This window comes from Hesperophylax consimilis, unplaced genomic scaffold, assembly GCF_061612785.1.
Source record: "Hesperophylax consimilis isolate HC1 unplaced genomic scaffold, BYU_Hcon_1.0 scaffold_36, whole genome shotgun sequence".
NCBI lineage: Eukaryota > Metazoa > Arthropoda > Insecta > Trichoptera > Limnephilidae > Hesperophylax > Hesperophylax consimilis.
The window spans coordinates 778,457-789,912 of record NW_028301266.1 but is presented as its reverse complement, the minus strand read 5'-3'; positions in this window follow the sequence as shown (position 1 = coordinate 789,912).

Here is an 11,456-nt window from a genome sequence, read left to right as displayed (position 1 = left end):
CTGAGAGTGTTATTTATTTTTACATATTGACTTCTAGAGTTCAGGAAACTTTCTATCCACATTTTGGCATTATCTATAATTCCTATTTTGTTAAGCTTGTAGAGTAATTTTTTGTGACTTATGCTGTCGAAGGCTTTCTTTAGGTCTATGAATATTGCAAGAGATTTTTTGCCTTTGTCTAGTGCTTGATGTATTTTTGTTGTTAAATCTATGATTGCGTCCTGTGTGCTTATTTTTTCGCGAAATCCAAATTGTTGGTCACTCAATATATTATTAGTTTCAATAAATTTTAGCAGTTGTTTTTTTGCTACCTTTTCAAAAATTTTTGAGATATTTGATAATACTGATATAGGTCGGTAGTTATTAATTTCTTTAGTATCACCTGATTTAAAAATCGGTGAAATAATAGTTTTTTTGTAAATAGATGGAAAGATTCCTTTTTTAAGACTATTATTTATGATATGTGTAATAGGTTTTTTCAAAAAGTTAAGATTTTTTTTCAGAATTTCAACGGTTATCCCATCAAAACCTGGTGCGGACTCAGTTTTTAGGTTTTGTATTATAACAACAGTTTCTTGTTCGGTTATCGTTTCGAATGTTTTTACTGTTTTATTTAATGAAGCTACTGGAATTCCTGATGTGGTGGTATTATCTATGTTGTTAGTTATTTCGTTTGCGAGATTTTTTCCGACATTTGAAAAAAAATTATTGAAAGCATTCGCACATAGTTTTGGGTTATCAGAAACTTGCATCATATTATTGTTAATGTGCAGCTTTAAAATGTCACTTGTCTTTCTTTTTTTATCAATTATTTCATTTATTGTTTTCCAAATTTTTTTACCACTGTTACCTGAATTTAACATCTTTTGTTTGTAGAATTCTTCTTTGGTCATTTTAATTAGTGCCGTTAGTTTATTTCTGTATTTTTTAAAGTGTAAAATAATCGAATTATTTAGTGGGAATTTTTTTGTAAGTTTAAATAATTTTTCTTTTTCTCTAATGGAAACCACTAGACCATGGGTAATCCATGGTTTAATTTTTTTGAATTTTTTTTTATATATTTTTTTGTGTATTTCACAGCTTGAATCTTTTATATGCTTTTGTAAGGTGTCATGAAATTTTAAAGCACTATTATTTACATCTTCTGTGCAGAGTATAGATTCCCATGTTTCGTGAGACAGTTTTTCATGAAGTATTTGTTGATTTATCGATATTTTAGGCATGTTAGATTTATTACTATTATTAATGTTTTGTTTTTCTATGTTAAGGTTAAGAATACATGTATGATGGTCCGTTATGTTGTTTCTCCATATTATTGTTTGAAGATTATCAATGTAGTTGGAATTACACCATATGTGATCAATACATGATGGTATTTGATTATTAAATTCTCTAGTATATTTATTAATACAGGGTTTAAAATTTAAAGCGGTCATCATGTTAATATAATTGTCCTTTTCAATAGTGTGATTATTTTCAGCAATGTTAATATTAATATCGCCAATTAGAAAATTATTTGTACATTTATTATTTAAAATAATATTATTCAATTCTCCAATAAAAGTGGATATAACAGCAGAGTGTGTCCTGTATATTGATATTATTTGTATAGGTAGTTTATTATTAATGCTCAGTCTTATAATAATACAGTTTGCATTAGTCATATTCGTTTCAGTAAAGAGTACGTCTTTAAATATCGTCTTCGTGTATATAACAATACCACTATTTTTGTTAATATAATGTGAGCTCTGAAAGTAGTTGTAATTGGGGAGAGTTGGGATGATTGAGTTGGTGTTTAAATGTGCTTCAGTCAGTATGATTATGTCAGGATATTTGTTTAATAAATTTAGGTTTACTAGAAAATGATCAAAATTTTTCTTTATAGATCGTATGTTTAGATGCATTACGGTAAATGAATCTGGAGTCGTTTGAAGTATTGTGTTACAGTCATTAGAGTTGTCACAAATTACATTTTTTACGTAAAATTTTTTTTCCAGATGTTGAATAATGTAGTCATCCATTTCTAGTTTTAGCAAAAGGATTAAATAATATATAAGCGTTTGATGCATTTTTGTTCAATGAAGCGAAGGAATATATTTTAAAAATATTATGATATTGGTAATCGTATTGTATATAGTTTTTAAACGGTTGTGAAATGTTTTCTTTAAAACACATTTAAAGTTTTGAAGAATTTAAACGATATTATAATTTGTAGTATACAATGAGAGTTTTTCGTAAATGGAAATAAATTGATATGTAAATTATTGGGAATTAATATATAGAATTTCATATAAAGTACTGAAGGTATATTATAGTTTTTATAATACAATCTAACTAGTAAATTAGTTTTATGATATAGTCAGAATTCTATTTTTTCCAAAGCTATTTTAAGCATTCTTTGATAATATGGGCAAGCTTTATTATTTGCTAGGTGATTTGTTGGTATTTTTAGATTGAATCTTTCATTTGTTGTGGCACAATTTTTACATTTTGGAGAAGTTTCCTTATTTTCACAGTCCTTGTAGGAGTGGTCTCCTGCACAGTGCATACACGACATTTTATTTGTTACCTTTTGAAGGCATCTGCTTGATGTGTGCCCAAATTTAAGGCAAAAATAGCATTGTACGACAGGATTTGTGTCTTCCACGTATATTCGCTGATACCCCAGGTTGATTTTTCCTTCTTTTATTATTTCTTTTCTGACTTTGTTGTTGGTTTCGACAATGTAGCTAACATTGTCATTAAATTTATTTTTTATTATTTTTTTAATTTCAAATAGGGTACTTTTGTTAAGACCTTGAGTTATTATTTTTATGCCTTCATTCTGGTTGATTATGTCCTCAACGAAGTCCTCTTTATTGTAGTCATTGGAAATTCTATACCATCGCAGACTAGCTGACGTGTACCCGGCGTTGCTGCTGGTTATCCTTAGGAGATAGACATATACCATCGCAGACTAGCTGACGTGTACCCGGCGTTGCTGCTGGTTATCCTTAGGAGATAGACATATACCATCGCAGACTAGCTGACGTGTACCCGGCGTTGCTGCTGGTTATCCTTAGGAGATAGACATATACCATCGCAGACTAGCTGACGTGTACCCGGCGTTGCTGCTGGTTATCCTTAGGAGATAGACATATACCATCGCAGACTAGCTGACGTGTACCCGGCGTTGCTGCTGGTTATCCTTAGGAGATAGACATATACCATCGCAGACTAGCTGACGTGTACCCGGCGTTGCTGCTGGTTATCCTTAGGAGATAGACATATACCATCGCAGACTAGCTGACGTGTACCCGGCGTTGCTGCTGGTTATCCTTAGGAGATAGACATATACCATCGCAGACTAGCTGACGTGTACCCGGCGTTGCTGCTGGTTATCCTTAGGAGATAGACATATACCATCGCAGACTAGCTGACGTGTACCCGGCGTTGCTGCTGGTTATCCTTAGGAGATAGACATATACCATCGCAGACTAGCTGACGTGTACCCGGCGTTGCTGCTGGTTATCCTTAGGAGATAGACATATACCATCGCAGACTAGCTGACGTGTACCCGGCGTTGCTGCTGGTTATCCTTAGGAGATAGACATATACCATCGCAGACTAGCTGACGTGTACCCGGCGTTGCTGGGGGTTATCCTTAGGAGATAGAATGAAATAGTCCGTTCCGGCCGCCGACCTGTTAATGCGCCAAGAATCTAAATCGCTCTCAGTACCTAACACAGCGTCCTTGGGGTTAGAACTCCACTAATCGCAACCAGAGTAATGGAATTGTTAGAAATAATTGATAAAACACACAAATTTGCGGATTTTCGAAATGAACTTTTTATTTTTCCTATTATATTATATAATTGCCTCAGCGAACATGGTGGTGACCGCAGCCTACCAGCACCAAGCTCACTTATAGCCACGCCCCACATAGTTGTCCTAAATGGGTAATTTATTTTTGCATTTTCACATATCTATTGTAAAATAAATTTGTATATTTTTATGGGACGTTTGGGACAAAACTAACCTCCCGAGATAGTGGAATAAAAATGAAGATTATTATTATTTTAGCGATAAAAGCGGATTCGGTGTGGTTCAATATAAACAGTAGTTGTTTCAAAAGGAACTAGTAAGGGGAACGCGAAAGGGAATGACAAGTACAATCGCACACAGAGTAACAAATTATTCGGAACTGGCGTGAACAATCTCGATTACCAGCATATATTTTCATCAGTAAACTTCTTCTAACTGCCTGCTAACCTACCTGCTGACCTGCCTGCCGACCTACCTGCTGACCTACCTGCTGACCTTCCTGCTGACCTACCTGCTGACCTACCTGCTGAACTGCCTGCTGACCTTCCGGCTGACCTGCCTGCTGATCTACCTGCTGATCTACCTGCTGACCTGCCTGTTGACCTGCCTGCTGACCTAACTGCTGACCTACCTGCTGACCTACCTGCTGACCTGCCTGCTGAACTGCCTGCTGACCTTCCGGCTGACCTGCCTGCTGATCTACCTGCTGATCTACCTGCTGACCTGCCTGTTGACCTGCTTGCTGACCTAACTGCTGACATACCTGCTGACCTACCTTAACATTGACATTTTGCTTATTCAGGAGCAGTACACCTGGGAAGGTAAGACTCCAATTGAATTTCCGGGAGCGGTACTCGAAGTCGGCTCATCTCCAGGGGCGGGTGTTCTGGTCAATACATCATTGATCAGCCCCCTCCTTCTGGCTGGGCTGTCTAATGAGTACCAAACCTGTGTATGTATTAAATTTGCTGATACTGAGATCTATCTGATCTCAGTCTATTTTAAATGGGGGAACCCGGTAGAACCACATATCCTGAGTCTGACGCGCGCCCTAAACGCGCTTAAAGGTCGTAACGTAGTTATCGGAGGGGACTTTAACGCTCGCTCTCCTCTTTGGTTTGACAATACTAAAACCCATTCAGTACGATCACGGACTGACGCCGTCGAAGACCTGATTGCTGCGCAAGGCCTTTGTATCATTAACGAACAGAGTTCGTTCTTTACCTTTTCAAACACACTAGGAGAGAGCAACATTGATCTAACTCTTTGCTCTGGATCAGTTGCGGCCAGGATATCTAAATGGAGGGTCCATGAATGCGCAATAGTTTCGGATCATAGATTAATCACATTTACAATAGGTGTTAAGAAAACTGAAACTCCGAGATCCTCCTGGAATTTCAACACCTCAAGGGCGAATTGGGATAACTTTGGGGAGGCGCTACGAGATACATTAAGGGATTTTCATCACGTAGCAGCTAATGATCCGGACAATTTGGGGAACTTTTTCAATTCAGCCGTTGTATCTGCGGCTAATTCTTCTCTGGGCAGATCAAACCCAAAGACGAAAATTAGAACGCCGTGGTGGTCACCTGAGCTGACTTCGCTAAAGGGGGCCTATAAAGGAGCCTATAGGGCCTTGGGACTGTCCAGGAGGGGATGCTGTACGGAGGAGGAGACAGCTACCCTCCAGGCCGCTCTCAGGAGATCCAGGGCAACTTTCAAACATGCGGTTCTCCTTGCGAAACGAGCTGCCTGGCATAATTGGGTTAAAGATGTGGGCAACGCCAACCCGTGGGAAATCCACAGCGCAATTGAAAAATCCGTCAAGGGTTCGGATCGGTTTTTGTCTAGTCTAATTGGGAAGATTGATGGGAGGGACGCTGAGACTGTGGACGTGGCCTCTACTCTCAACACACTTTTGGGCAAGTTAGTCCCTGTAGAGTCAGTAATTGGGGAAAGTGACCACCAAAAACAGATTAGAAATCTGGCACGGCTTCCACCCAGAGACCTCGCCCAAGAGGATAGAATCACTCCTGTCACTAGAGCTGAAATTGGTGCTATAATTAAGGGTTTGGGTCCAAAGAAGGCACCAGGGCATGACAGACTTAATGGCGAGATAGTGAAGCATGTCTGGGTCCACGCTAAAGAGGAGCTCTTTCAAGTGATGGAATCGTGCCTGAGAAGAGGAATTTTCCCTTCTGAATGGAAGAGGGGCGTGCTCAGGATTATACCTAAAGGGAACGGCAAACCACTCACCGACGTAAAGGCTTATCGCCCGATAACCTTGCTCCCAATCCTCGGCAAGATCCTGGAAATACTCATTCGGCAGCGACTTCGCAGTACACTTTCACCGTCCAGTGAACTACAATTTGGTTTCGTCCCGGGTAAATCCACCGTGCACGCCATTTCGTTTGTGCTTAACTGGGTGAAGGTCTGCACAAAGAGGTACGTTGTAGCAATCTTCTTAGATATAACTGGTGCCTTCGACTTCGCGTGGTGGGACATGATACGCACAAAGGTTAAAAGTAGGAATTGTCCAAAACGCCTGTTTAAATCGGTTGACAACTACCTATCGGGACGAACTGTCTCGATATCCCATGGTGATTTTACTATAGAACGCGAAGTAAATATGGGTTGTCCCCAGGGCTCCGTTCTGGGACCTGAATTTTGGAATATTGACTTTGACGACTCCTCTAGGTTACCCTTGCCTGAAGGATGTATCATGATCGACTACGCGGATGATAAGATGTATCTTGTCTCGGGGAACAGCAGAAAGGAAATTGAAGAAAAGGCTGGTGATGGTTTGAACACCCTCCTTAAATGGGGGGAGAGGAATAAGATGACCTTCGCTCCCCACAAGACAAAGGGTCTCCTGATGAAGGGCTCTCTCAGTAGAAAAAGAAACCCTACCATCCGGATGGGAGACACCAACATCAAATTTGCAGACACGGTCAAGTATCTAGGTGTAACACTCGATCGATCGTCCTCATTTCTGGCTCATGTTAAAGATGTTTCAAGCAAGGCTCAGGCGCTGTTCCTAAAGCTGAGGAGACTCTCCACCGCTGAATGGGGACTACGCAATCCGGCACTACGTGCTCTGTACAGGGGCGTATACGTTGCGCAAGTTTCGTATGCTGCCTCTGTTTGGGAGCACCGCCTGGATAACTGCCTTATACTCCTCGCTCTTACTAGGGGCCAGCGAACTTCTTTGCTGGCACTATCTGGCGCATACCGTACTGTTGCTTCGGACGCTTTGCCAGTTTTGGCCGGCATTTTGCCAATCGATCTGGAGATTAGGGAAGTCTTAACCAAGCAGAGACTTTCCAGAGGATCCCCGGCAACCCATCTTGGTGTCGTTCTGACACCAGGTGGACCGGGAACTCTCCCTGGACTGCTTCGGAAGATGAAGGACCTTTCGCTCAAAGAGTGGCAGGTCCGTTGGGATAGGTCGAGCATGGGAAGATGGACCTTTTCCTTCTTCCCATCAGTTAAACTCAGAATGGAAGGGGCCTTCCTCAAACTGGACCATCACATGACGCAGCTCCTCTCAGGACATGGGGAATTCAGGGGGAGGCTTCACAGCCTTGCCCTGTCTACCCATCCCAATTGCGCTTGTGGCAATACTTACCAGTCGGCCGAGCACATTCTGTGGCACTGTGAGATTTTGAAGGATGCCAGAGACGAAATGATAGACGGTCTGAATGTCCCCATTAGACCGGTGTGGAACACCGATCTTGTTTCTAACAGAGTTAATTTCGAATGTCTGAGGAAGTTTACTAGGATCTGGGTTGAGAGATGGTCTGTGCTTAGAGTCGCTGACTAGTGTGATAACTGAGAACCCCTGGTGTATTGCTCCTGCTCCATGACTAATTCTTTTACAATTCTCCGATTATTGTTTATGCATTCTGTTCTTCTTATTTTTATTATTTTTCTTTCCTTACTGTACCAGCTGCTTCAAATGATTTTCTTTCGTTTACATTTCTTTTAAACAACTTGTATCCTATTTTCTTCTAATTTTCAGTTTTCTTTTCTTATGTTTTGTGTCTAAGGTAGACACACTGTCCTTTTTACAGACATTGCAGACACTCTTTATGTATCTTTGCTTAGCTAATTATCTCTTTTACTTTGTCTTTTATCTTATACTTCACATACTGTCCTCTTTACAGACCATGCAAATGTTATTTTTATGCTTTCTACTTTTGTTTTACTTATTCTACCGATGTTCTTAAGTGGCACTTTTGGATTGTTTATTGTTTTTCTTTTTTTCTTTTCTTTTCTCGTCTTTTTTATATGTATTTTTTTTTTTGGTTTTCTTTCTTTTTTTCAGTAACGGCAACGAGTTTACAGGCTAGAACTGAACTCCGTTGTTTGTTTTGTATTGTTTACTTTTCCCCAATAGGGGTTGGACAACGGGCCTCGTCCCCGCATGCACTGCTGGAGCTTCTTTTAATTTCTTGTTTTTACCGGGGGACTCCGCCAATCACCTGCGCCACCCCTGAGGAGCGTTGGTGGTCAGAGGGGTGACTGTGCGGATTGGGGTAACCTCCACCCTGCCTCCGACCTCCTGACGCTTCTTTCCCCTAGGTTCTTTAGGGTTTATCCCTCTTTTTCCCATGCTTATCTTCAGGGCACCACCGGGTGGTCGGCTAAGGGGTGTGGAAGTCCTGACCTGCACCAGTCACCCCAACCACCACCAATCTCTCAACAGGACTGCCAGACGTGGCTCGGCGAAACTCCCCCGTCACTCTATTATTTCACTTTGTTCTTTTTGTGCTTACAGGTACTGGAGTGTGGGTTCCCTCCACCAACTATTTGCCTGAAACTTGTTACTTGATTGTTTGATGCTTATTGTTCTGTGTTGTCTTTGGATTAATACCTGTAAGCGCTCGCATACCGCTTTCTAACACCGTATGCGGGGACATTGAAGGTCTAGCTTCATTTATATACTTTGTAGAGCCGTTTATTCAAAAATTAGATTCATGCGAGAGCTCCGAAGGGGTGACCATAAGTCACCTATACCGGGGTGGGACAGGGCGGGTGTAACCTTCAATGACCTACCTGCTGACCTACCTGCTGACCTGCCTGCTGAACTGCCTGCTGACCTTCCGGCTGACCTGCCTGCTGATCTACCTGCTGATCTACCTGCTGACCTGCCTGTTGACCTGCCTGCTGACCTAACTGCTGACCTACCTGCTGACCTACCTGCTGATCTACCTGCTGACCTGCCTGTTGACCTGCCTGCTGACCTAACTGCTGAACTGCCTGCTGACCTTCCGGCTGACCTGCCTGCTGATCTACCTGCTGATCTACCTGCTGACCTGCCTGTTGACCTGCCTGCTGACCTAACTGCTGACCTACCTGCTGACCTACCTGCTGACCTACCTGCTGACCTGCCTGCTGAACTGCCTGCTGACCTTCCGGCTGACCTGCCTGCTGATCTACCTGCTGATCTACCTGCTGACCTGCCTGTTGACCTGCCTGCTGACCTAACTGCTGACCTACCTGCTGACCTACCTGCTGACCTACCTGCTGACCTGCCTGCTGAACTGCCTGCTGACCTTCCGGCTGACCTGCCTGCTGATCTACCTGCTGATCTACCTGCTGACCTGCCTGTTGACCTGCCTGCTGACCTAACTGCTGACCTACCTGCTGACCTACCTGCTGACCTACCTGCTGACCTGCCTGCTGAACTGCCTGCTGACCTTCCGGCTGACCTGCCTGCTGATCTACCTGCTGATCTACCTGCTGACCTGCCTGTTGACCTGCCTGCTGACCTAACTGCTGACCTACCTGCTGACCTGCCTGCTGAACTGCCTGCTGACCTTCCGGCTGACCTGCCTGCTGATCTACCTGCTGATCTACCTGCTGACCTGCCTGTTGACCTGCCTGCTGACCTAACTGCTGACCTACCTGCTGACCTACCTGCTGACCTACCTGCTGACCTGCCTGCTGAACTGCCTGCTGACCTTCCGGCTGACCTGCCTGCTGATCTACCTGCTGATCTACCTGCTGACCTACCTGCTGACCTACCTGCTGACCTACCTGCTGACCTGCCTGCTGAACTGCCTGCTGACCTTCCGGCTGACCTGCCTGCTGATCTACCTGCTGATCTACCTGCTGACCTGCCTGTTGAACTGCCTGCTGACCTAACTGCTGACCTACCTGCTGACCTACCTGCTGACCTACCTGCTGACCTGCCTGCTGAACTGCCTGCTGACCTTCCGGCTGACCTGCCTGCTGATCTACCTGCTGATCTACCTGCTGACCTGCCTGTTGACCTGCCTGCTGACCTAACTGCTGACCTACCTGCTGACCTACCTGCTGACCTACCTGCTGACCTGCCTGCTGAACTGCCTGCTGACCTTCCGGCTGACCTGCCTGCTGATCTACCTGCTGATCTACCTGCTGACCTGCCTGTTGACCTGCCTGCTGACCTAACTGCTGACCTACCTGCTGACCTACCTGCTGACCTACCTGCTGACCTGCCTGCTGAACTGCCTGCTGACCTTCCGGCTGACCTGCCTGCTGATCTACCTGCTGATCTACCTGCTGACCTGCCTGTTGACCTGCCTGCTGACCTAACTGCTGACCTACCTGCTGACCTACCTGCTGACCTACCTGCTGACCTGCCTGCTGAACTGCCTGCTGACCTTCCGGCTGACCTGCCTGCTGATCTACCTGCTGATCTACCTGCTGACCTGCCTGTTGACCTGCCTGCTGACCTAACTGCTGACCTACCTGCTGACCTACCTGCTGACCTACCTGCTGACCTGCCTGCTGAACTGCCTGCTGACCTTCCGGCTGACCTGCCTGCTGATCTACCTGCTGATCTACCTGCTGACCTGCCTCTTGACCTGCCTGCTGACCTAACTGTTGACCTACCTGCTGACCTACCTGCTGACCTACCTGCTGACCTGCCTGCTGAACTGCCTGCTGACCTTCCGGCTGACCTGCCTGCTGATCTACCTGCTGATCTACCTGCTGACCTGCCTGTTGACCTGCCTGCTAACCTACCTGCTGACCTGCCTGCCGACATGCCTGCTGACCTACCTGCTGACCTTCCTGCTGACCTACCTGCTGACCTACCTGCTGAACTGCCTGCTGACCTTCCGGCTGACCTGCCTGCTGATCTACCTGCTGATCTACCTGCTGACCTGCCTCTTGACCTGCCTGTTGACCTTACTGTTGACCTACCTGCTGACCTACCTGCTGACCTACCTGCTGACCTGCCTGCTGAACTGCCTGCTGACCTTCCGGCTGACCTACCTGCTGATCTACCTGCTGATCTACCTGCTGACCTGCCTGTTGACCTGCCTGCTGACCTAACTGCTGACCTACCTGCTGACCTACCTGCTGACCTGCCTGCTGAACTGCCTGCTGACCTTCCGGCTGACCTGCCTGCTGATCTACCTGCTGACCTACCTGCTGACCTGCCTGCTGAACTGCCTGCTGACCTTCCGGCTGACCTGCCTGCTGATCTACCTGCTGATCTACCTGCTGACCTGCCTGTTGACCTGCCTGCTGACCTAACTGCTGACCTACCTGCTGACCTACCTGCTGACCTACCTGCTGACCTGCCTGTTGACCTGCCTGCTGACCTAACTGCTGACCTACCTGCTGACCTACCTGCTGACCTACCTGCTGACCTGCCT